Here is a 24,373-nt window from a genome sequence, read left to right on the forward strand (position 1 = left end):
AGGCTCACAGTATTGTTGTTACATTGTGATCAAAACCATGTATTATGTTGCTGTACCTAATGAAGTTACCGGCCAGCTGGCAAATATCTTGCCAAAGCCAAATTTCACTCGCATTTGGCTCTCTGTGAGTGTTAATTTTGGACCCTGCGTACAGCCACACAACAGGATTTGATGTAAGGTTCATCAAAGCCATTTAGCAAGCCCCTTGGTGTTTTGCACAAGTTTGGAAACATCCTGGTGGGAGGACAGTTTGGGTTAGAGTACTGTTGCTTTACAAATCAAAAGGAGCCGTATTGAGATGAAGTGTGTTTGTGTGTATATTGTATGCCTGCTTTGTGTGTGCCATCCTGCTGCTTCCTGGACTGCATCTCCAGGCATGTAACCTCGTGGCCCATGCTTTATTTATTCATTTGAAATCATTTAATCTGATGGGCTCCATTTTGTCAAAACACTGTCTCATTAACTGTGGTTTATTTCTTTGTTTCTCATTCAATCTATTGTACTGCCAGGGGGGCACCAGAATAAACACACAGAGCAAATGCCGTTGTGCTAAGAGAGGCTAGCGCGATGAATGCACACTTTGTTTAAAGGTGTGCTGCTGTGGCCAAAAGACGATTAGCGATGTATTTACTCTTGCAGATGGTCCAATGGAAGCTAGTGGATTGCATCTGAGAAGGTCAATTTAGTTGAACTTTGGGTCTATCTGTGGGAGGGATGTGCAAAATTACATATTTTCAAAATCTAGTAGTCGGGTTGCCTGAGCAAATAGTCATTTTATAGGCTGGTTTCCAGTTTATCTGACCCCACTATTGACATAAGATTCTTAAAATGCATAGAAAGTATACCATATAAAGACCCACTAATACTGTGTGTTAAAATAGTGAGGGTGATATAAGATGCAAAATGTATGTGTTTGCAAAATGTAACGATTTACTTTTATGTTGTCAGTGTACTAAAACTAAAAGAAATGGTTAAAATATTACCTGGAAAAGATTTACTTTGTATAAAGTAAAAATTGGATATTTATTTCTACCTATCTTATAGTTATGTTAGATGTATTAACCAATAGGGCTTCAAAATTAATCGAATAAATAATTAAGATTACATTTGTAGATGTCACAATGAACTAATCTTGAAAATTGTCAATTACGGCACTCCTTTGAGGTCTACTACTGTTGTGCCAAATAATAATAATAATGATAATAATATATGTATATACTGTATATACATATATACATGAGTAGCCAAAAGTTTGGAATAATGTACAGATTTTGCTCTTTTATTCACCAAAGTGACATTCAACTGATCACAATTTATAGTCAGGACATTAATAACATGAAAAATTACTATTACAATTTTTTTATTTATTTTTTTATTCTTAAACTACTTCAAATAATTCTCATATAAAAACAGCTTTGCAGATTCTTGACATTCTAGCTGTCAGATTGTCCAGATACTCAGGTGACATTTCACCCCACACTTCCTGTAGCACTTGCCATAGATGTGGCTGTCTTAATCGGCACTTCTCACGCACCTTACAGTCTATCTGATCCCACAAAACTCAATGGGGTTAAGATCCATAATGCTCTTTTCCAATTATCTGTTGTCCAGCGTCTGTTTCTTTGTCCACTCTAAACATTTATTTTAGTTTTTCTGTTTCAAAAGTGGCTTTTTCTTTGCAAGTCTTCCCATAAGGCAGCACCCCTGAGTCTTCTCTTTACTGTTGTACATGAAACTGTGTTGAGCGGGTAGAATTCAATGAAGCTGTCAGCTGAGGACATGTGAGGTGTCTATTTCTCAAACTAGAGACTCTGATGTACTTATCCTCTTGTTTAGTTGTACATCTGGTCTTCCACATCTCTTTCTGTCCTTGTTAGAGCCAGTTGTCCCTTGTCTTTGAAGACTGTAGTGTAACATTTGTATGAAATCTGTGATTGACTGATTCGTTTCTAGAGAAAGCCATTTCTTTTTTGCCATTTTGCCAAAAAACAAATACAAACTATTTCAATTGCATTCAAATTTGAAAGTTAAAGTTAAAGTGGATATTTAGAGTAAAAAGGACTTTAAATATTGTCCTGTTTCTCACCAACACCTATTATATAGCTTCTGAAGACATGGATTTAAACACTGGAATCTTATGGATTAATTTTATGTTTCCTTTATATGCTTTTTGGAGCTTCAAATTTCTGGCCACAATTCACTTGAATTGTGAGGACCTACAGAGTTTAGATATACTTCGAAAAATATTTGTTTGTTTTCTGCTGAAGAATGACAGTCATACACATCTGAGATGGCATGACAGTGAGTAAATGATAAGAGAATTTTCATTTTTGGGTGAACTATCCTTTTAAGTAAAAATGTAATTATAGAGCAAATGCATAACTTCCGGATTACACTGATTTGATCTGTCATACTGGTCATGTTAGCTTTTTTATCAAATATATTTTTTCATGCAACTCTGGGGACACAATAGCACAATAATTCAAAATGAATTCAATTATTTAACAATAACTCTTGGCCCACAGCAGTGTGTAACATATAAATACTCTTTTATTGTTTTATTAAGCCTGTTAAAATTATCATTGAGTGAAACTGATTTGGTCTGGAGACTTAAATGTCAGCGAATTATAGGAATGACCCAAACACTTTTGAATTGATGCCAAAATGTCTGACAGTTCTGAGGTTGATGTCAGGGTACATAAACTTTCGGAAGCAACATATCGTTTCTGTGTGATCATGTTGAAAGTTTTCCACTGATCCCCTTGCCCCCTCTTGTGCCCCCCTGGGCAAGGATGTAACCACATATTCAGGATTGAGGGGGGTTTACGGCCCTGCCCCTGGGGGTTCTCAGACTACAGTTTGAAAACATCTGAACTATTTGGTGGTTGCAACAAGTCGACCATTTTGACCTATCCCTTGTCTGATTGCTCTTGTTAAGGTATTTTCTCTTACAATGTCAGTGAGAGAAATTATTTCATTTGACATATTTTACCGTTTGATTCGCATTGAATGTGGCCTCACTGGCACTGGAAGATCGTCCCAGAGGTGGTGCTCGGTTTTGGTTACTGCAGTTCTCTGCTTCTCAGCAGTTTTGTTGTTTTGTGCTGTTTTGTTGTGGATTATTGATAATCCTACCTCTGTGACCAATAAACCCAACCGAGAACAGATCGCCTGTGAAACTTTGTGAAATTGTTGCTAACAGTCTGGCTGCTTTGTGAACATAGAACTATTAGCAGATGCCAGTGAGCAGCCGGTTTCAGTGAAGGGTTGTTTAAGTATTGGTGGCTGAAATCTGCAAAATTCAACCTGAAAAATTTGTGGTAGAAGCTAACTGTGGGCCTGATGCAGGTTTACAATACAGATATGTGTGTCTTTTGTTCAACTATACATCTAGATGCTTGTAAGTTTCTAATATTGTCGCTGTTTCTGTTTATAGCAGGCTGTGTGTCAGGAGTTTTCTTTATTACTTACACAATTTAGCTTTCAGTGTGTTCTGTGTATGTATTATATGTTAAATCACTGTGTTTGCAGAGTTTCAAGACCAAAGATGGATATCTTGTTGTGGCAACAGGGAATGACCAGCAATTTATGAAAGTGTGCAAAGTAAGCAAAGATATTTTATTGTGTACTCAAAAGGACACGTATTAATAAATCTAGCCACACTTTATTTGTACATTTCAGTCACAGCCATATTTTACAGCTGTATACAATTGTTTTGACAGATAGAAAAGGCTTCACATTTCCTAACACATTTCTGTCACTTAACATGTGGCTGTGTTGCCAAGGTTCTGAGTTTGGATGACCGGGCTGAGAGCCCAAAGTACAAAAGCAACACTTTAAGAGTTCAGCATTGGAAAGAGTGGTTGCAGGTTCTGTCAGAGAGGTAAGCCACACCTTCTTTTTAAACTCATTAAAGCCATTCAGAATTGTATTGAAAATGCCTTTCAAATACCAATTCAGTTTCTAAATTTGAATTTAAGGAAGTAGTATTAGAATCAGGGCCAAATTGATGCCGTAAAGAGTTCCAAGTGGAACTTGTGTGATCGAGTGATATATCGCATGATATGAGCGTGAAGCGATCATCTGTGTTCCGAAACTGCTTTTGGGTCTTTGAAGTACGTATAACGTGCGAGCCGGTGGACTTTCTGGTGCCCCCCTAGGGAGTTGGTGCCCTAAGCCGACTGTGTAGTCTGCTTATAGGGAACAGCTGTACTAATTAAAATGATTATCAGTGTTTGAAATCCCATTGAAAGAATTTTCATTTAATTTCAAATGAACCAAAGCCAAGATTAATGCTGTGTGTTCTTCATTGTGTTTATGTAATGGATATTTAACTAGTGTTAACAAATACATCCTTATTTTTAAGTGTCACAAATTAAATTACATTTATTTTTACAGAATGTTAATTTATGAAAATAGTTATTTATTGTTAGTTCATGTTAGTTTATTATTAAATTAAATTATATTTAGTCAATATAAGCCTATTATATGATCAATAATTCAATGATATTTTTATGAAATTCTCTAAAAATGACGTGGTGGTACTTTGGTAGTGCTGGAATAATAAGTTACAGTTAATAATATCATTATTTTTGCCTTGTCACAAAACTTGTGTTGGACAAACTAGATTATTTTGCTGTGAGACTGCATTGCATTTCTTCAAATTCATTAAACTTCCTCTTCCTGTCATTTAAGTTCAACATCCTGTGGCATGTGGCCAATTCAATTTGAATCTCAACTGATTTGGAGGGGAGCCAGTTCTTAAAGTCTGTACCCCCAGCGTTCAGCCAAGACTGCCCATTCTGGTCTGGTTTCTGATCAAATGGTTGGGGAAACTTTCTAATAAGAAGACAAATCAATTACTTCAGGCATTTAATTATAATTCCATGAACCCGCATATTGAATTTTCAATGTGTGTCATGCACAGCCATTCTGTACAAAATGAAAATGGCACATTCTGTTTGAATGAATCGGCATCAAAACTAATGATCAAGAAAGATCAATTATGTCAACAATATGAGCAAAATTGTATGTTTACAATATTAAAAGAAAAAAAGAGGACTTCTATTACGGTAAATACATTAAGTAACTTTTTTCAAAGGGTGTTTGTGGTGTTTGAGAATGCTTGCTCTTGTGCTTTTGGGGCAGGCAGAGGATGTGATCACATATGACTTGCATTTTTGGTCATGTTATTATGTCCTTGTCCTGTTTTCCAGCACCCCTCCATTCTGTTCCTTTCCAATCCTCCGATCAGTCCTCTGTCCTCCCTCAGGTTCATGGAGGTGACGACCGGGGAGTGGCTGAGACATTTTGAAGGCACAGGCATCCCCTGTGGTCCTATCAACAGTATTCAGCACACAGGTTAGTTTGAGGTCACGTCCACAGTTACACCTTCAAATTTGTTATATTCTATACTAATGGAATGACCTGTGTCCACTAGTACTGTCCAGATAACAGTGTTCAGCTTAGTTAAAAGTGAGCTTCAAGTCTGTTTCTTTGATCCACATCAGTAGCTAATAAAGTCAAATGTGAAACACTATCATATGTACAGGCCCTCAGAGCATGCAATTTAACACTGCTGGAATTTGAACCCATTCTTGTACACCAAAGATGCCGTTTCCCCTGCACACACACATTTGAATGTTTAATTCCAAACACATGTTGGTATAGAAAGTGCCTGATTTCATTGCACAGATGTCCCATTAATGGAAGTTCTTCACTCTAGCACATCAGATGATCAGCGTAAACAAACATTATTTTATCCATGTGTCTTTAAAATTTGAAATAAAACACTCCAGTGAGACAATAATTGTCTAATTTTTCCCCTTGCAGATTGCTATATTTAGGGTTTCACTACCACTTTTATTTATGAAGACTGTTAAAATATCTTAGTCATTCATTGTTACATAATCAAAGGCAGTTTATATTATTGGCAGTCGTAATGAACTGCACGAGAGCAAGAGGAGAACACGGACAATATATCATATGTTAAATCAGATGGACAATGAGCATGTTTACATGCATGTTCTTAGACGATTATGCTTAATAAGCCGACAAAGTGTGTGGTCATGTTAATGCTATAAATTGCCATTAAAATACATTTTGAATTCCTGTTTTTTTTATGCTAAATCATGGTAAATGTGAGGCACTTAAATTGGAAGTGAATTGGGGAAATCCATAATTGTTAAAACGGCCACAAGACATAAACAATATGTGTGTTAACATTATTTTAGTGTAATACAATCGCTTATTAACCTTTACTGTGTATAGTTATAGCTTATTTTACAACTTTGTTGCAATGACAATGAAATTTAAACAGCCTTCAGTTCAAATAATACATGAGTTTTAACAGAAGAATGAATGTAAGTGCTTTTATACAACTATAAGTTTCACATTTTTACAATTTCTTCCTTTAAACCCTCCAAAAATTGGCCCACCTTCACTTCCATTGAAAGTGCCTCACTGTATCCTCTATTTTTGCTTTTTTTAAAGAAACAGATGGATGAGTAGAAATACATTTTAAATGCTGTAAATTGAGCTTAACTTGTATTGAACCTGGAATATTCCTTTTAAAAAAAAAAGTCATGGAAAATATCTATTGTAAATATACTGTACATATTCCTAGTTTTGCTCTGCTATAAAATATTTAGTCGTCTAGAGATTGCTCTTTGAGTTTAGTACCTATAAAATGGCACTGCATGCCTATTTTTAAATACTACGTATCACAAATGACTGGAAAAGTCATGGAAAAATCATGGAAATGTATTAAGTAACTATAACTGTATTTGTACACAGTTCAGAAACAAACCTTACTAAACTCAAGTTGTCTAACCTTAATATATATATATATATTAGGGCTGTCAATTTAACGTGTTAATAATGTGCGATTAATTTTACAAAAAATAACGCATTAAAAAAATTAAACGCAATTAATCGCAATGCTTTCCTGAGAAATGCAAGCTTGTAGTACCACTTACTCCAGAGGGCAGTAAGTGAAATTTCAGCTGTATTAGCAACACGCATTATCAAGCCATCAGAGGACACACATCACAAACATGCGTTACGTTCTTGCGTTCAAAACACTTGGAGCGCGAAATAATGGGATCTCAAGATGTGTTTAAAGATTGAGTATTAAACTATATTTAACTTGACACAGTGACCTAAACGTTTTACTTTTATGACGCAACACACCCGAGACGCAACACAAGCATGTCTGACGCAGGTCGTATGGTCTTTACCTCATACATATTTAATTACCATTGAGGTTAAGGAGGTATCCTTTAAACTGTTACACTGTTTTTACCCAGTCAATCTTTATTTAAGAAACATGCTCCCTGAAATAGATCCACTTTGCTGCTCCTGTAATGCTGTAGATGAATCTGCCCCTCACCTTTTTTGGGAATGTGTCCACGCTGTAGTATTTTGGAGAAAATTTTGTTTGTTTGTACGTACCTCTATTTTAACTAGTTTTTCTTTGCTTTGTAAAGACGTTTTATTTGGTTTTCACAGTTTTGATAAGTTAATATTTTCTGATTAATCTGTTTATTTTTCTTGCCAAGTTTTTAATACATAAGTGTAAATTTATGTCTATAAAGCCCCTATTTGCACTTTTTTGTAAAGACTTGAAATATTATTGAAATACTCTTTGTACCTCCAACAACTCCAAAGCATTGAAAACCATTACACTATGTAATGAATATAATGTCTTGGCATTATTGTAAAATATATCTGTAGTATTGTGTACTATGTATACCTTTAGCTTGTTTCTAAAAAAAAAATTTAAATGTGTGACACAGGTGTAGATTGACGGGTCCTTAAACAAGCCCTCATAATAAATCTCCAACTGATTGACAAATTCACTTGTGAAATGGATTGCTGTGAACTGTATGCCAATGATTGGCTTATGTTCAATAATATAGTAGTAAACAATAAATTGTATTCTAAAGCCGCTTTTTGAATGTTCTTATCAATGATGAACTCTTCTGCCACAAGAATGTAATGCATTTTAATTATCTAAACAACTGGCATTCAACTGATCACAAAGTATATTCAGGACATTACTGATGGAAAAAACAGCACCATCACTATTTTAATTTATTTTATTTTTTTTATCAAATCTAGACAGGTCCCATTTCCAGCAGCCATCACTCCAACACCTAAATTGATAATTTGGAACTAGAAAATCGCTTGCATTATATCAAACACAGTTGAAAGTTATCTGATTCATTAAATGAAGCTTAACATTGTCTTTGTGTTTGTTTTTGAGTTGCCACAGTATGCAATAGACTGGCATGTCTTAAGATCAATATTGGGTCAAAAATGGCAAAAAAAAGAAACAGCTTTGTCTAGAAACTCATCTGTCAATCATTGTTTTGAAGAAATTGCCAAAAAACTGAAACTGAAGATTTCATACAAAGTGTACATTACAGCGTTCAAAGACAAGGGACAACTGGCTCTAATAAGGACAGAAAGAGAAATGAAAGGCCAGATGTACAACTAAACAAGAGGATAAGTACATCAGAGTCTCTAGTTTGAGAAATAGACACCTCACAGGTCCTCAGCTGACAGCTTCATTGAATTCTACCCGCTGAACACAGTTTCATGTACAACAGTAAAGAGAAGACTCAGGGGTGCAGGCCTTATGGGTAGAAATGCAAAGAAAAAGCCACTTTTAAAAAAGAAAAAGAAAAAGAAAAGGTTAGAGTGGGCAAAGAAACACAGACATTGGACAACAGATAATTGGAAAAGAGTATTATGGATCTTAACCCCATTGATATTTTGTGGGATCAGCTCAACTGTACGAACATTGTACGAACATAGAACATAGAACTATTACAAGTGCTAAGAGTACGCAATACATGAGTATCTGGACAAACTGACAGCTAGAATGCCAAGGATCTGCAAAGCTGTCATCGCTGCACATGGAGGATTGTTTGAAGTTTAAGAAATAATAATAAAAGAAAAAAGAATTGTAATAGTAATTTTTCATGTTATTAATGTCCTGACTATACATTGTGATGAGTTGAATGCCACTTTGGTGAATAAAAGTACCAATTTCTATCCATAAGAGCAAAATCAAAATTTCTTTTATCATAATTGCCTATTTCTGGTCAGTCCATCTTAAAGAACTTTAACAAGTTAAATGATATTATTGCTTGTCTAGATTTCGGTCTGGTGTCATAAACACATCCTGCATCTGCATCCCCTGAGCTTTCTCCGGCAATGCCTGTTCAGTTATGTTCTTGCAGCTTTGAAAGCTGAGGCTGATGAATCCATCCAGAGATCCAATCTGACAAGACACAGTACAAACCTGTTAGCCATTGCTTCTTTATTTTAGCGAGGAAACCATAAACATCCCGCGTTAACTGGAGAAATCAGCAGTAGCTGTGAGTGCATGGAGGAAATTTGTCGACAGATGGGAAGAGCAAGCTGAGGAGATGTTTCGAAGAATGGACAGCTGCACATGTAAAAGGTGGAAAACCAGATGGAGAGGATAAGAGATGAGAGTTTAGTATCAGAGGAAGATGAAGTAGACGATATTAAGAATCAGTGGACGAGGAGGGGCACTTTGGACGAGACAAATGAGGAAAGCAGATGGACAATGGGTAGGGTAGTCAATTAAATTCACGTTGTGTTTCCATTGCAAACAGGTAATGTGGCTTGATGAACTGATGTAGAAGAACATCACAGAGGTTTGGCAATTTAATTAGAGATGAAAACCAATAACCAACAAATAAATCTTCGAACTGCTGCTGTTATTTGAGGGACCTTCATTCAAAGCTGTATCTTTAGTAATTTCAGCCTTTTGAAGCACTATAATTAAGTGTTGTTACTCTTCATGAAGCATAACGTAAAGTACACTCATCCTGTATTTCTTGTCCAAACATCTTGTGAAGTTAAATGCTATCAAGAATCCTCCTGTAGAACAAGCATTATTCAATGTCTTTTGTGGAACCATTGGTAGCCTCTACAAGTCACATCAAGCCTCCAAAGCTTGGCAGGGACTTCTATATTTCACTGTAGAATAAACAACTCTTAACATTTTAAATGCTCACAGCTTTTGAACTTTTATAAATTTCTCACTTGATTATGTTACACAAATAAACAGAAATAAATGTTCTACATCAATGGAAACTAATAAACCACACAGAGCTCTTTATATTCCAAGTGGAATCCAAAGATATTATCCTGGCATGCATGAATGACAATTTCTTGTTGAGCCTCTCATTATTCCATCTTCATCTTCTACCAGTTCTTTGAAGTATGTTTGGGTTCACTTAATGACAACAACTTAATTTGGAGCCCATTTGAAACTTGAAACAAAATGCAATGGTGAATTTGTTAGCCATTACAGATTGATTGTAGAGGCCTCAATTTCTTTCTTAATTTTTTGTCAGACCTTTTCCACTAGATCTGTCATCAAACAAGTTGAAGAAAGATTCCCATTGAATATTTTTCATGAATGTATTGCCTCAGTGTACAATTTCAGTGATGTTTGCTTGACGTGCATTGACTTTTTCCTTTATGTTCTGCATGCAAACAGTATCAGGTTGCTCATACTTAATTTCCATAAATCACATCCATGACAGTATGATTGCATTTAGGTCTTGATCTACTGCAAGTCACTATTGATCCCTGGTTGCTGTTTGAATGTAAAAAAACTAACAAACAAAAAAACAAGTGCATCATAACTTTCACAGTTGAGCCAAACACTTGTATTAGGTCCAGCAAAATATTAATATTAATGTTGAATTTCCAAAGGATTAGCCCTGTCGTTTCAGGTGCCAGGCACAGATGTTGGACTTGGACAAAAATGGCTCCCAGATGTGAGCGTGGTTAAATGTAAAGTAATATCATGGATGAAGAAAAGAAGAATTTCTGAAGAAGAGTCCCTTCCTTTTTTGAGCATCCAAACTTCAATGAATATCTGATTGTTATTGTTGTGTTTGAGGCTGTACACGAGTGAATGAAACCTTCAATTTATAGTCTAGACTAGTGTTCTTCTCCATCGCTCTTGAAAAGCTGCAGGGCTATCCTGTTTGTTTGAATCCTGTTTGAACTGCGAAGTCCCTCTTAACTGAAGTTTGTTCCTGAGAATCCATTGATGGCTCAGAGTGAAATCCACACCACCGTGATCTCTAACTCTTTGTGGCTTACAAAGCCAAGCATTAATTTTTAAATCCCTTGAAAACTTTCTTTGGAAACCTTCAGTTGATCTTCCTTTTTCAGACTTCACTGGGAGCTCTAAGTGATTGCTAAGCATCGGTGAATAGCTTCCTGTTCCGAATAGCTTCATTTAACTTCCTCAATGCTTTGCCTTTTGCATGCCGAAATACAGCATGTTGCAAACCACAAACATTAGATGAGTTTTATGAACAGAAATAAATGCAATACGTCAACGAGAACATTATTTGCTGACAAACATGTTAAGTGTGTCTCAGAGGATTGAATGATGGCTTCTAGACTTCCTATAATATTCCCCCTATCATTTTCTGCAAGTTGATTAGGAGATTTTGGAGTGAACCAGCTGCACACAACAACAGATAATTACCGGCCTTGGTGTTGTCTCACGGCAAAGTTTTCCATTGACTGTTTACAAGTAAAGGGATGTTTCCGGGCCCTGTGGACCTTCAAATACACACAAATGAGTGAATGACCAAGCAGTGGAGCTTAAACAGATGTTGCAGACAGCACTGTTGCGGAGGCCCCCCAGTCTCTTGTTGAGTTCTAACACTGTTGCTTCAGTAATTGGTTGAGAATACCCAGTAAGTTTGGATTGATTCCGAATTTTTCATTGATTTCTTGAATAATTTCTTCGTCAAACTCAATGAAGACTCTTATGGATTTTTTTTTCATTGGCACCTCAAAGACCACTTCAAAAGATTCTATCAGCTTTCTCAGTGTGCTTTTTACCAGATGACCTGTGCCTGCTACTAGCTCATTGCATTTGAATCGGCTCCCTAACTCTAATCTGTGCGAGTAATGAAAGTTTGCTCTGAAACTTGCTCCAGTAGTTCTTTTCCTGGCTGAAGACAGAAGGATGTTTGCCATTATTATGGTCTAGATCTCTTGTGAAAATGAATGACCTGTGCACTGTAACTAGATCGATTTGACCTGCATATACAGCTTGAATCCTGGTGCGCATGATAAACCTAATTCCTTAACATTTTGTCCATCTTGGAAGCAGTATTTACACTAAGCACACAAACAGGTGAAAAGAAGTTCACCGCTGTTTTCGGGTGGGATCAAAACAATTGGAAACCCTCAGTAACCCTCAAAAGGCCTTGACACATTTTATATCGACTTCATCTTGAGTTGTGTTGCAGAGATATTCAAGAAAGCAAAGACTGAAAAACGGATTGCCATCAGCAAGTAATGGATAGGGGATACCAGGGCTAGTTGTCACAGGGGAAAGTTGGGGTTAGAGGTTGGGGTTAGGGCTATATCTCAACAAATTATGAGATCTGGAGTCAAAAGTCCATTGTGAAAATTTGTGTTTTATCTAGCAGAGGTTTGGTATGTTGACTTCTAACGTCTAGTTCAAATCCCTCTTAAAAATAATTTCTGTGGATTCTGCCCTCCAAAGTTAACTATAACTATCATCATATTTTTTTTCTAGCTATTGGGTATACATAGTAAAACCACACTTGCATGCACTCGGTTCATGGTCAACTATATTACGAAGGCATGTTTTTATGTTCCATTGTTCCATAGGGATAACTTACCACATTTAGCATGACAACATGCCCTGCCATCAGGGCAAGTTGTTACAAAAGGTCAATGTAAATTTAATGAATTGTATCTTATTTTTCCTGGGCAATAAAGGTGAAAATGTTTAACTGTTTTTTTTTTTTTTTGTAGCCAAGACTTCAAGGTATGTGGCCATGCAGAAATAGACTCAAACATAGCTGGCCCTGGTTTCCCCTACCCTGATATGCAATGTGTTCAACCATCCACTGTTTTTCTCCTCAGTTGTTCTTGTGTTTGGCAAGATCGTTGTTCTATTTTCTTTGTTTTGCAGTCAATAATTGTTAGGATAATAGCTTAGACGACGCATCCATGGGATGTTGGTTTATGGTTGGTGGTATTGCTTTTGGATAAATTGGCTAACAAGAATTAACAGGTGTAATAGAAATTGTTGGATGCAATGCATGAGTGTTAGGGAAAGAACAGGTTAGAATTACAATTCCCAAGCCACTGATTTTCCCATGGTCTGCAACCAAAGTCCACCCTACTTTCCTATTTTTGTATAGGGCAACAGTCTGTGGGTTAAAAGATCTCTTAAACTGTTGATTTAAAGTTATGCTGATAAGTAAGAATAAGTATAGGTCTAAGTAATTGTGAATCTGTCATTCAAACAAACAAAGTCATTCAAACAAGACACAATAATTTGATTTCTCCGAAAATATTTTATGGAACCTTTCACGCATTAGCTTGTTTCCACAACCACAACTTTCTCTGCACTCTTGGCACTATGTTTGGTGCACACAATATCATAGATTATCAAGTTGTTTTTCTTAAACCTTTATTTGCATATCTTGGAGAAACAGAAGTTCCAAGCGTCTACAATGTTTCTACATATCTTTACGAGTTTCTACGGTAAAGTCCTGTCAATTGGCAATTCCTTTATTACAGAATTTAAATTTGGGGGTTAACTATACCTTTAAGGTCCAGCAGCAAGTTAAACTCTTCACCTCTGTCCTTCTTTATTCATCATTTTGAATCCCTGTGCTAAATACTCTGACCAGCAATTGGAATGTTTGCTTTACTTCACCAAGGATTAAGCTTCCCATGAGCTGAGTGAATGAAAGAGAAGAGTGTGATTGTGGAGCATTTTTCACATTGCGATCACAATGGAATCCACCGGTGGTCATAGTCAATTAAACTAAGCAGCTATTGAGCTTAATGGGATACAGTTGGAGTGAATTGTGGACTATGGCCTACATTGTGACACTAGCAAAAATATTAAACTGAGGAGCGTTCATGACTATTTGGAGTAAATATGTATTTCTAAATAAATACACCTTTAAATGAGGATTAGAGAATAGGTCCCAAATAAAAATCTGTGGGGTTACTCATATGACTAAATCACTTCAGTATCTCATCTTTGTCACTTTATATTTATATCAGACTTAATTAAGAAATTCTGGGAATTTCTTGTGCATGTGTATGTATGCGCTTTTTCCAATTTCCCTATTGGATGTCTATTTAAAGTGACTTAGTGCATTTGCATGCATGTTCTTATATGTATTTTTCTTAATAACTGACAATGCCATAAACTGGTTAAGCAAAACAGATTGGCACACATATGTAGATTTCTGCCTATTACAAGTTTTGTATAAAGTACCCACTCATATATAAAGGAAAGTAAAGAGACCTTTTAACCCTTTTCAGTCTTCATCACAGGCTGACATTTTTGTATTCCTGGTCAAATTTGACAAGACCGTAATCATGAATTTATAAATTTTTTTGAAATATGTGTTAACATTTCTTCTTCCTTGAAGTAAAAACAATTGTGGTGGGGTGAGCAAGAGACAGACACCATGGGTTAGGCGTCAAGCCTCAGAGAGGCATTTTTTGAAAAATAAAAATAAAGAAACTGTTCATAAAAGGGGTGTAAAGTGTCCATGGGTGAATTAGTGTAAAGAATCACAGGAATCTGCCCGTCGGCCACGATGCATGCTCCAATTCCCCCGGGGTTGCATCTAACTCGATCCGGGGGGACTTATGGTGTGGGTCTGTTGCGTATCTTTCATCGTTACCCACCCTGATCTGCTCCTGGAACTGCGAAGGACACCAGTGTGTGCACAAGGAGATAGGAGCTGGCTTCCCGAGGAGAGGTGCGCTTTGTGTTTTAATGGCAGTGGTGATAAGGCTCTATTAACATCAGGTATACCTCATCAACCGCTGCCTCAATGAGGCTCATTAAGTTGCATCTCTCCTCTTTCCAGCCCACTCCCATTGTGAGCCTGGCTGAAAGACTGCCTTAAGTGGCAGGGCGATGATGACGAGAGGGAGGGGCAGGTCATTCCGCCACACAATAAAATGATGCACTTTTGGGATTTTATAACATTTACATTTATGCATTTGGCAGACGCTTTATCCAAAGCGACTTACAGTGCACTTATTACAGGGACAATCCCCCCGGAGCAACCTGGAGTTAAGTGCCTTGCTCAAGGGCCCAACAGTGACATCTTGGTGGTGCTGGGGCTTGAACCCCCTACCTTCTGGTCAGTAACCCTGAGCCTCAACCACTGAGCCACCACTGCCTCACTATTATAATTTATTTACATTTCTCAGTTTCACCACACATTTGCAAATGCAAACAGGCAAAATTTGTAACTTTGCAACAGTAATTATCTATACTTTTACAGTTTGAAAATATGAGAATGTGTCACGTATTGGGGGCAGATTGCTGCCATCTTCTTTAAAAAACGTGAAAATCTAGTAAATTCTAGAGGCTGTGTTGTGAAAATCCCAGGAGATCAGCAGTTACAGAAATACTCAAACCAGCCCATCTGGGCACCAACAATCAAAAATCTAATTTAATCACGATTGGCTGATTAGATAATCGGCAGAGGATGCAACAGGCCTCCGTTATCTGACACACTGCTGGAACTGTACAGCAGCACTCCACTTCTGTGATCCAGACACCTGAATCATCCCTTTAACAAGCCGAAAGTGTGCATATATGCCTGGTTATATGCCAGGTTTAACACTCTTCTTCATGATTTGATAATTATTTGATGAATTACTGCCTTGATTAATAGAAAATGTACACAAACATCTCTTTTTTATAAAATGTTGTTTACCGCCTGCTTATAGCTCAATGTTTATTGTGGTGTGTAAACAGCATAGAGATTTTTGAATGATGCACGGTCAGAAATGAGCCTAATTAACGTTAAAAAGAGGTGTGTTTGCGCAGAAAAGAATGACAGTTACTTTTATGACTATTTATATACTCAAAATGCAGTGCTTTTTCAGCGTTAATTTCGCCTGTTTATACTAGATTGAAAGTGGTTAATAATTAAGATGCCAGTTTTTGCACTGAAATACCACAAGCAAAAGTGGCACAACATTCATGAATTCACCCCATTGCGCTTTTTAGGCACCTTAACATCATGTCTAATGATTTACTATAGTTTCAATATAGCTTTTGAGATATCCAATCAAATATGTCATGTCTACAATGCTTATTTTTCACTATATGATGAACTATATGTTGAAAAATGTACATTCATTTTTTTTTTTCACTAAACCTTGAAACATACTCATACGATTGTGTGATGTCAAATAAAATGTGTCCAGTTTTTCTCTTTCTTTCTGCCTGGCAGCGTTTCATTGTGAAAATCCTCACAGCCATTCAGTTCCTCTTGCAAACACTTTTCTAATAAACTAGGGATGAGTGGGAAAGACTTAGATTTAAGGCGTGGGATGATGGAACATCTTCTCCTGAGCTTGTGAAGATGTGGAGAGACTGAGAATGGGGGCTGATTTATGCAGTGTCCTTCCTGTTACCTGCCCTGCATGGCCACGGGGCCCCTAGGTGTGAGGAGCAGAGGAGAAATAGGTGTCAGACACATTTGAGACTGATCCGGAGTAACTGCCCAAGCGTAATGAATCAGCATATGAGAATGTCTGTCAGTCATAAAACAATTTGCTTGCACATATCCTTCTGAAATGCCTGTTTTCATCTGCTTCTTTGGACATCAAACCATCTGTATGTAACAAATTAAAAGCCTTCATAAAGCTCCAAAGTGTGAATCCATTATAGTCACCTTAAATACAACATGAAGAAGTCTTTTCATGTGAGGAGCACATCAAAACAGCCCTAAGGTTGAATCTTATAAACTTCGTCATGATTCAAATGTTGCCCCAGCAGAAATGGGGTTTGATATTTTATGTTAACAAATTGCCAGAATGTTTTTGGGCATCATGAAAAGTGACACTTCCATCCTTTTGAGGATTTGTGGTAGAGAGTGGTTCAAGAGTTCAAGAGCTGCAGCAATATTTAGCAGCTGTTTCTGCACTCCTTTGATTTCCCCCCTTTTTTTCTCAGCAGGCCCCTGGCATCTTCTAAGTCTTTACATTAATACAGAATTCAACATACAATAAATATAGGATCATCTTTTTCAAATTTTTGTCAAGGGATTCAGCCATATGGTGGTCCCAAAAAGTATTTGGACACTTAAATTGTGTGACTATCACTGGTTTAGGTAACGAAATATCAGATTAAGTTTAATCTAAAACTTTACAAATGTTGCTCAACCTTTTCTCAGAACTAACTCCCCTTAATGAGCCATTTTGAATGTTCCACTCACTAAGTAGAAATGTTCATGTTTGCACATTTGACTATGAAACTACTAAACAATTTGACTGATGCATAATGATTTATTAAATTTGGTCTCAACTCATTTGATTTAGTGCAGTGTGACTATTTTGATTTATTTGTAATTAAAGGGATAGTTCACCCAAAATTAGAATTCTCTCATCATTTACTCACCCTCATGCCATCCCAGATGTGTATGACTTTCTTTATTCTGCAGAACACAAATGTAGGTTTTTAGAAGAATATTAAGCTTGTTCATGTGGACAAATGTAAACGCGCTGTGTTCTGACTAGGTGATGATATGATCTGCTTGACTGGATCATGGTGATCGCATTTCACAAGGCCTTAGTATGACCCCCCCCCCGCAAAAAAACATCATAAAATTGTGTATTTGGTTAATCGTAATCTTAATGTGTACCTATGTTTTAACACACAAAATAAATAAGAGGGATAGTTCGCCCAAAAATGAAAATACTAAGTTACATCATTTACTTGCTCTCATGACACCCTAGGTGTGTATGACTTTGTTCTTTTTCCTGAACATAAGCGAACATTTTTAGCAGAATATTTCAGCTTTGTAGTTCTGTTCAATGCAAGTGAATGTTTGCCAGAATTTTGAAGCTCCAAAAATCACTTAAAGGCAGCATAAAATGAGTCCAGAAGACAGAAGACAGTGGTTAAATCCATATCTTCAGAAGTGACACAGACCAATATTTAAGTCCTTTTTTTTTACTCTAAATCTTCACTTTCACATTAGAAAGTTCTCACCAATGAATGTGAATGTTTCTCACCCACACCTATCATATTGCTTCTGAAGACATAGATTTAAACAATTGAGTCTTATAGATTACTTATATGCCGCCTTAATGTGCTTTTTGGTGTTTCAAAGTTCTGCTCAACATTCACTTGCATTTTATGGGCCTACAGAGCCAAGATATTCTTCTAAAAATCTGCATTTGTCTTCTGCAAAAGAAAGAAAGCCGTGATTCTAGAATTGTATGACTGTGAGTAAACGATGAGAGAATTTTCATTTTGGGGTGAACTATACCTTTAAATAAAAATAACTAGACAATTAATATAGAAATGAACCATATACATTATATATATATATATATATATTATTGGCAAATCATATTAACATTTACATTATATATACATAACTTAAATTGCACAATTAAATTATAGAGTCAATAAATAAAGAAAATTCTCACAGATTGCTGCTTGTGCTATTACACATAATTCCTAATTAAAAATGTAACCATCCCCATCTAATTTTCATTGATGAAAAATGATCAATTAATTTGTCATATCTGCCCAGCAATCACATGGTTGATACTTATTTTCTCAAGACCAATTTTCTCTGCCCTGCAAAATTGTTTTTAAAATAGCTTCTCAAGGCACCTGGGACACATTTGCATTTTTCAACAAACATCTTTGAAACTTTTTTAACTCCTCTTTTTATCCTCCTTTATCTACTCATCTATTTGATTTCCATTGATCCTCTTTGGAAATCAAAACAACAGGACTGTTTTGGGGAGATTCTCAGGTTTGTTGCACATCCCAGCGCTATCTGTCTGCTGCATTGTTTGAGGTCAACTTGGCCAAATCTTTCATTTGGTGTTTGTGGATTCAGCTGTAAAAGCACCATCGTTTTTTTTTTTTTTTTTTTTTAATGCTGCATTTGTGTCAAAACAGACATAAAAAGGTATTTTCCAATCACTCTGTATATGTGTCTGCCTCTCTATGGAGGGTGGTACACAAATACAGTCTGTCATTCAACTCATTTTTACAACAATCATAACTCATCTATGTTGTTTAATATTGTTAACAGGAACTGCAAGCCTTTTGCGTAGTTTGTGAAAGTTGCATAATTTGACATTTTTGGTTCTCAATTCTTGTTTATAATTTTCTTTAATTTCCTGGATATAGGAACAAAGGGACCTGGATATAATTAGTACTGTACATGGCTGCAGGTGTAATCTGTCTTTCTGTCTGTAGAGGTCTCATTTGCTCCTTTTGAGAGTTTTTAATTAACATCATTCATTTATTTGAGCAGTTTTCATTTGTACACTGTACAACCAGTGCCCTTTTTCCATGCTATACTACAGCCGTTTTAAGATCATTTGAAGTTTTATATTTATTAACAATTCCAATAAGTCACTTCTGCTGGAAAAGTGAGAAGTTGAAAAGTGTTTTGTCTTAAGCAGCTCTCTCAAATACAAACGTGGGTGTGAAAAAGAAAGTATACAATTTTATACTTAAAATATTTGAACACTGTTCTTGCTTATTTCAAAGAATGAGCTAAACTGGCATGCGTTGAGTCTTCACCCATTCACAATTAGAGATGAGTGTGCTGTTAGTCCATTCGAATTCCTTAAATTTCAACACAATATTGATTTTCCCACAGGGAGGAAGGATTCCTTTCATCTCCCATCACGGTTTTTGTGCCTTTCAGTGCTATGTGTGGTGATTGGCTGTGATTTGAAACAGTTCAGCTTGTTGCTCAGAACAGTCTGTTGGTTAGTGTTGGGCCAGCTCTTGAACACTGCTCTCTGTGTGGCCATTGTTTGCCAATCATTCACAATCAAACTCAATGAGCTTGCTGTGATGCATTTTGACCTGCAACACTAACAATTTAATGTGAGTTTGAGATTCCAAACTTATGAGGTTTGACATGTAAAGATTCATTTCAATGCAATGTGATATACTAGCTAGACATGTTTCCTGACATTGGTGTAAATAGCTTCCACCATTGGGGTGAACGCTTCTGAGCACAGAACGGAATGGTTGCAGCATTTCTACTTGAGCACGGTTCAGCACGGAAGATTATAAACTGCTCTCGGTCCAGAACTCTAGGCACAGTTAGCTAATCATACTTAATGGTGCTGGTGGAATGGCTTTAGTACATGGCACCTTGTTTAGTGTGTCTTCATGATTTTATTATAATAGTTTAACTAGTATTGTAGCCTATATTTATTTTTCTACATGCCTTTTTCATAAGGGAAGTAAATTACAAGCTCATTAAAACTCAAACTATGTCAATATAGTATAGGAAAACCTCTAGTTTTTTTCTCTTTGCTTTCCTTTTTGCATCATGGGTCGTGTCTTTTATGCATATTAGTAGAGTAAATCCAGGGAATAATGCAGTCCTAAAAACTGGAACATGTGATCATTCTCTATTGTTCACTCACTCCAATGTTTACCTCTCACGCTGTCACCAACAGATGGATCTGTTACGGATATTCTCCTGATTTCGCCGCACTACATTGAAAAAAGAAACTGTTACCATGTCAACTGGCCCGGATTGGCACAGAACGGTGTGGTTTTGTGATGAGAACTGTTCAGCCCGATTGAGAAAAGCGGCTAATGTGAACCATGTAATTTCATCCCGGATAAACAAACATAGTTTTATGACAACTTGAAATAGATCATAGGACATGATGAAATGGTAAGAACAAATCAATCAAACAATTTTGATTCCCATAGAGACCAACCAATTCAACAGAATTTCAAATTGATACAGTCCAAGCATAACATCTTCTGATTCAACACTGTATTCAACGAAATGAACAAATTTGGTTACTTATTCTATATTTATTTATTCAACACAAATGACTGTTGTTTGCCATAAACCTGTGATACGCTTCCCTCGTCTCGTTCTAAACCCCAATGTTTGTCTTTCTACTGTGGGAGACAAAATTAATTTTACTTATAAAATTATGGTTGGGTTTAGCTTTGGGGTTGTGGTTAAACTTAGGAAAAATCCTAATAACATTGTTCATCGGTTCGTTTATTGTTCTTTGTGGAAGTAAACTTGTATGGTTTCTTAAAATTTTGCCATCTCATACTATTATTACAACTTGTCATGAGACTGACTTGGATGCCAATATGCAAATATTTATAAGTCTAGTAGTAGAAAACATGTCAAGATGGGATCAGTCTTACGGTAGCCTAAAGAAAGTCTACTTTACAACAAATACACCAAACTGTATTCTCAGCCTTTGTGATATTTGTTAAGACTGACAAAAATGATTTTTTTTTTCTACCTGGCAATAACAAATATGTGTCCATGTACACACAGTACTGGTTTGGCAGTATGCTGATATTTTTATGTTATTTGTGGAGTTTACAGAAACATTTAGAGGTCTTGAACTGTAACTGTAGAAAAAACAGTCTGTAGAGATCTAAAGTTGCTATTTGGTTTGCCAGACGTATGGACTGCAGGGTTCTTTTTCTTAGTTCAGGTTATTCAGAAGTTTTTTCTGGCTTGCAAATAAGCATTTCACTTAAAATATACAAAAGACCCTTTCAGGCTGCTTCTCTGATCATATTGGTACTTTATGACAAAGCCACACTGTGGGAAACATATTAAAGGTCCCACTCAGTGTAAAAATCGAAGCAAACCAGATAGTGGTGTTGAGTCACCATCATATGATTATGAATAAACTTTCTAACACAAAACTTTTAAGCTGATACTGTATTGTATCTTCACTATCAACAATAGTGACAAATCTAGTTTAAGTTTGGATAAGTCAACGAAAAGAGCCCTTATCAAGAGATAGGTATTTTTAAAAGTTCTCCTGATTTATGTACATCTGTCTGTTTTATTCCGTCCCCCGTCCCAAATGTTTGTGATCTAACAGATTAATCCTACACAAGCTCCAAGCACTTCAAAGCTTGTCATATGTTCCAGGCGCATCCGGTGGGAATTTGAGCAGAACATCCGTCACAATTATACCACAACATACTCTAACTTCTCTTAGATTGGGAAGAAATGAGCTTAGGAGTTTTAAACAATGCTGATTGGTTAATTTGCATTTTAATCAGCAAAAGATTGGTTGATTTGGTTATAGCTCCAAGTTGATCTCTTTGGTGCATGCCAATGCCAGTGTGCAGGGAAGCAAATAGGAGTGGTTCTCGGTAAACCAACGGTTCAGAAGTATTGCTCCGCCTGTGTTTCATGTGGGTCAGCTTGATGACATCACTCTTCTGCAAGCGTTGTGTGTAGTTGAAAACGGCAAGTGGAGAAAACGAGCCGCTGATAGAGAAGCCCCCTTCGTTTCTCCTCTCTGGGAACATTTTCTTTTTGCAGTCAATTACAACAGCGATGGTAAAAAGACATTTACTAAATAGGCACCGTTTGCAGACATCGCTCGACAAGAGTGCCGTATACTGGTATTATATGCCAGTAATGCGTGTGAGGGTTTATTTAATACACACATGCAAGTACTTCCTGTTTCTTGGCACGGCTGTAATCTATTGCAAGCATCAAAAATGTGCTTTGATTAATGAATTAAGATGTTGTTATAGTAATACATTGATACATGATTAATCTTTTACGCCGAAATCACCCAAGGAAAGAGCCGTAGGTGAGCCGAAATTGTATACACTCCCTTCCAGTGCTAATTCGGACAGATATGAAACATGTTTGGGTGTTCATGTGGGATATCCACATATGATTAAAATACTCAAGCAGCAATATCATAACATCTCTCCTCGTATGAATTTTAATAGCAAAGTTATTACTTTTATAGTGATGTACATATTTCTATATATAAGTGCAGTGTGTCAGCTGTCTGAATGTGATCTGCAGGTCCAATTTACCTCCATGGGTGTTGAACATGAACATTTACAGTGACAGAAAAACTACCACACCAGCATTTTCACATTGTAAAGGGTTTGTATAACATCACACCATCAACTCTTGGCGAAAAATACTTTCTGTGCTCTCTCACATAATTCATTTTGATCGACTCTTTTCATTACACTCTAATACAAACAAGAAATTCGAAAGAGCGGAGCGTGGAAAAGGGGTGGGGCTAAATAAGGTGAATTCGTTTATATTTATTTTTTTATTTTAGTAAAATGTAATTTTATCATTGAAAAATTGCCCCCTATTCACTTCCATGTTTAGTGTCTCACTGTAACCCAGATTTTTGCTTTTTAATGAAAAGTAGTGGCAAGTCAAAATAAATGTTTGTGGTAATCAATATTATGCAACAACTGCTGTCGATTGAGCATAGCTTGTATTGAACCTGGAACATTCCTTAAGCATAACATCTACAGTATTAGTAAACTAGCGAGCAGAAATTTTCAGCCAGGTAAAGTTGCAAATTGTTGGTAATTTTCATTATTGGCTGTGTTAATGGATGATATACTAAATCACGTTCTTTCAAAGTCCATTTTCACCAAAACTGACCGTTCATGCTCTTTTCAGAAATTCGGCACTGATCAATCACTGTTTCACTTTCGAGCACGCGGTGAAATACAGAACTGCAGATGTTTACGAGTATCGTATGTGTGCCGCTCTGATCTGTAGTGTGTTACATATAATCGTATGCTTTCTCAAAAGCGGTTCTGTACTCGGTGTTCATGAAATTAATTCTATGTCGTACTCTAATTATATGCACTGAACAGCTGTGCTCTGAGTTTTGGTTTGGTTTGTGCACGTCACTAACGTGTGCTGACCGCGTTATATTCAAAGTTTTTCAGATTTACCTATGTTGCACATTTGCGTAATTCCAAATATGTTTGGCAATTACAAGTGTCTAAACAAATCTTAAATAAACCCATGGCGCTGGGGTCGTCATGCTTAAAAATTCACTTAAGTTTTGGTTTATTCTGCACTTAAGCCGTTTCCATACAGAAATGTGTGTTTATCGCTAATTGTGTAGGCTACCTTTCACCTCCCAGATGTCCCTAATTTTTTGGGAGAGTATTGAGACAATTGAAATTAGCCAGCTTACTGTCATTTTAATTTCACAAATAAAAGCAATCAGAAGAGGAGTTGCCCTTCTGATAGGACTGTAATATTGGACCTGATGTTACGCCTATCGCAGGTTGACACCGGTTCCGACACGAAAACGAATCGCAATAGCCCTGTTCAAGCAGGCAACATGCATCAAGCAGTGGGGAAATCTTAGTATAAGGACCATCCATCGATGTGTATGCTGTGTGCACAACTATTAAGAAAAATGTATGCAGTGTAATATCAGGGTTTACATATGATACATTCCCATTCCATCACAACTGCATTATGTCCTG

At 36.6% G+C, this 24,373-nt stretch overlaps 1 pseudogene; it reads left to right on the forward strand.

Moving 5' to 3' along the window:
• The first annotated feature begins 2,664 nt into the window (after positions 1 to 2,664).
• Positions 2,665 to 24,373, forward strand: part of LOC127634810 (succinate--hydroxymethylglutarate CoA-transferase-like) — a 101,515-nt pseudogene continuing 79,806 nt past the window's right edge.

This window comes from Xyrauchen texanus, chromosome 42 (genome assembly GCF_025860055.1).
Source record: "Xyrauchen texanus isolate HMW12.3.18 chromosome 42, RBS_HiC_50CHRs, whole genome shotgun sequence".
NCBI classification, from domain to species: Eukaryota; Metazoa; Chordata; class Actinopteri; order Cypriniformes; family Catostomidae; genus Xyrauchen; species Xyrauchen texanus.